The sequence below is a fragment of the Oryx dammah genome, unplaced genomic scaffold, assembly GCF_014754425.2.
Source record: "Oryx dammah isolate SB20612 unplaced genomic scaffold, SCBI_Odam_1.1 HiC_scaffold_24, whole genome shotgun sequence".
In the NCBI taxonomy this organism is placed as follows: Eukaryota; Metazoa; Chordata; class Mammalia; order Artiodactyla; family Bovidae; genus Oryx; species Oryx dammah.
Window position 1 is genome coordinate 55,231,560 of NW_024070208.1, and position 3,499 is coordinate 55,235,058.

General features: G+C 40.7%; 1 long non-coding RNA gene across 1 annotated transcript in view; it reads left to right on the forward strand.

Moving 5' to 3' along the window:
• Positions 1-2,216: 2,216 nt before the first annotated feature.
• LOC120883271 overlaps positions 2,217-3,499 on the forward strand; it is a 26,110-nt gene continuing 24,827 nt past the window's right edge. The window contains exon 1 of the long non-coding RNA XR_005725720.1: positions 2,217-2,338. This is a non-coding gene — a long non-coding RNA (uncharacterized LOC120883271). The remainder of the gene's footprint in view (positions 2,339-3,499) is intronic.

Genomic DNA, 3,499 nt, shown 5'->3' on the forward strand with positions numbered 1-3,499 from the left:
TGCCGGACAAAGGGGCGGGATGATGGACAGTCCTCACAGCGAGTCATCAATGCCCACAGGAAGTTTGCAAAGGCACAATCTAGGTGGAGAGGTTTGGGTGTTCCCAGAGGACAAGGGTTGGGGGGAGCTGGGAGGGGAGGGGTGCTCTTTGAATCCTTTGGGATCTTAGAGGGAAAAAAAGAAAGTCCACGAAGACCAGAGAAAGCAATGTAGAGAGTCAATTTTGCCCTAGCAAGAACTGAAAAATCCTTCCCTGGAGAGACATCTTTACCTTGCAGTAATGCTGGTTGAAACAGACGCAACAGACAAAACTGAAAGCCCTGACCATTTACTGGGTTTTGAATGCCGGGGCAGTAGTGGGTTACAGACTGGGGGCTGCATGACTCCCTGCTGAGAAGTTGCATTGTCCAGGGGCCCCCTTTTTCACAACAGGGGAAAAGGTAATTGACAGCCTGATTGTTTGGCTGGGCCCCCTGCTGTTTTAAAATCCTGGAAGGCCCCAGTCACACGTTGTCAATAACAGCCGTCGGAGGTGTGGAGTGAAGGACTGTTCAGGAAGCAGTTTGAGCCCTTCAAGTGGACAGGCCTCAGTGACTTTTCTTGCACTCTGGCTGCCACAAGCGACTCATTCAAAAATAACCTTCAAGTAATAAATCAAACTTGTTTCCTGAACTATACAAGGAACAGCTGGTTATTTTTCCTCACTTTTTTTTTTTTTCAAAGACAAAAAAAAAAAGAGATTTTTTACTACAGGAAATCAAGCATGTCAAAATTTGGCAAAGCAATTTGGATGATTTAACAGCTAAACACTTCTCTTTTTAATGTTATGCTTTCATCGGCCTTTTTTTTATTTCGGCTTTCCCTTTTTGCATTCTGTGTGCTGTCTTGGGTCCCTTATCTCTGCTTTCCTCCTTCATGAAAGGAAAACGAGTTTAGTGTTTTGTCCTTAGAAGATCTTTGGTGTAACTTCTAACATAGTGGTCAAGATGCTCCACTTCTTATGCAGCTAAAATTTGTTTTGTTCTGCAGGAGAAGTTTGGCTTTAGACCACATCTCTTTTTCTCTTTTTCTCCAGAGATCCATTTATTTTGGAGTTCTGATGACAGGGCAGTTTTTCTCCAGTCTGCTGATTTAGGAACCCTGAGCTAGTGCACATGTCACAACTGAAGTAGTCTGGTGTTTAAGAAAGTACATTTTGAGCTCTTTGGTCTTTTTGCGTCTCTCTTTGTGCCTATTTCTGTGTTTCCTTTGTGTGTGTCTTTCTCTCCTTGACTATGTTTGCCCTTCAGATTCTAGAAAAATCAGCTAACCTGTGATTGACCTTAGCAGTAATTAAAAATATAACATGAAGCAATGGCCTTCTGTGATGATTACTGTTTACCTTTCTTTTACAGATCCTTGATATTTCCAATAGAAATCCATTTTAAGTGAAAATATTTTAATGATCTATCAGTGTGTACCTTAGAGGTCAGCTTTTCACGACTTGTGGACTTTGAGAATTAAAAAAGAAGTGTATTTGAGAAACTGTCAGATTTTAGTGCACTGGATGTGAGTCTGAGTGAACTCCGGGAGATGGTGATGGACAGGGAGGCCTGGCGTGCTACAATTCATGGGGTCGCAAAGAGTTGGACACTACTGAGTGACTGAACTGAACTGAACTGAGGTGTATTTCAGTCTATTTAAACAATAGATTAGATATTGTTAATATTAGATAATCCTAAACAATTAGGATTAGATATTAAGATTATGTAAAACATCTCTTTTATAGGATATTTTGACCACTCTACAATAAATGAAAAAACATTGATTATAATATTAGCATTAAGTGAAAAATTATACATTATACTTAGGGATTTTGACCTTTATGTATAATACATTTATATTTCTTAATTTTGTTGAAGAGATTATTCATTTGTAATAAAACACTTGTAATGAAAGTTATGTTTATAGGAAGATAATAATGAAATTCAATTTGCAGTAGAATTAGGTCATGGCAGGCTTCTTTTGTATTTCTATTTCTTTTTAAATTTTTTTTCCTTTGTATTTCCTTTATTAATGACAATGCTGTAATAGCACAAATAAACCCATCTTTGTGCTGTATAAGTAAACTTATACACTTTGTAAATATACAGATATCTTGGCTGATACAAGTGTGAGTTTAGCAGTGGGTGTGGTTTCCATATAAATGATTCTTCCATATATGGCTGATACTCATACCCAACCTCTTTTGATGTAATATTTCTTTACTTTCAGCATTTAAGCTTCGAGCATGTGATACATGACTGGATGGAATTTCTGGAGAACTGTATTAACATGTTCCAAAGAGCTGAATCCTGAGGTTAGTACCATGTCAGAAAATTTGAGAATTTGCACAGTAATTATAGTATGGTTCATAAATGGTCTTATAATTTGCAAGTGAATTACATTATAAATATGATATTTAAAATAATATAAAACAGTTCTATAGATGAATCATTTCTTATTAAGTCACAGCCTTTTGTTTCACTCAGAGATGCTCAGGAATTGCTGAGTTAAATGGCCTTTGAACCTTCTGGTGTCCTCCTTCAGCCTCCCAGCTCCTCCCCTTGGCCCCATGGACTCTGGTCACAGTAGGGGTGGGCAAGATAGCGAGTGTAGACTGAAAGTGCTCTGTGTAGACTTGCTTTCTGGCCTCCCGTTCAGCTGCCAGTCTCACAGCTTGCCCTGAGAAGGGACTTCCTGTGCTGTCATTTACACTCACTATCACACTAAGCGCTCTTTGTCACTCAGCCTTTGAGACAGAAGGGGGCGAGATAACGCATCTAGACCACTCCTGTTGACTTTGTAGATAAAGTCAAGGGCTGGAGTCAAGAACCCAGGGTCTTATCCTCCTCGCTTTGCAACTTTCTTGCCTTGTGACATTGAGCCAGGCTTTGGACCTCCCCATTCCTCACTTTTCCTCTTCTATCCAATGAGAATCAGGGTGAGATGTTCTCTTATTTATCAGGAAGGTGTGGTTGTTGAAGGAATCTCCAAATGCTTGAAGCCCCTAGCCAAAGGAAAACAAAATCAGATAAAATGACCTTTTCTTCTGCTTTTTTGGGGTGGCGGGGGGGGGGGAGATGGAAAGGAACCCGCAGCTGGTTAATTACTCCCTACTCCCAGAAGTAATTCATTCTGTCATCTTGTAGATAGGGGATTTTCCTCCTACCCTTGTCAGTTTTTACCTCATCCTTATCTTTTGCTCTTTTTATCTTTGTCTCTCTCTCTTCCTGTCTGTTTCTCCCTTTTCCTCTACCCCTGCAATGTTTCTTTCATAGCAATGTGCTGTGAGATAAGTTCAGTTCAGTTCAGTTCAGTCGCTCAGTTGTGTCCGACTCTTTGCGACCCCATAAATCGCAGCACGCCAGGCCTCCCTGTCCATCACCATCTCCCGGAGTTCACTCAGACTCACGTCCATTGAGTCCGTGATGCCATCCAGCCATCTCATCCTCTGTCGTCCCCTTCTCCTCCTGCCCCC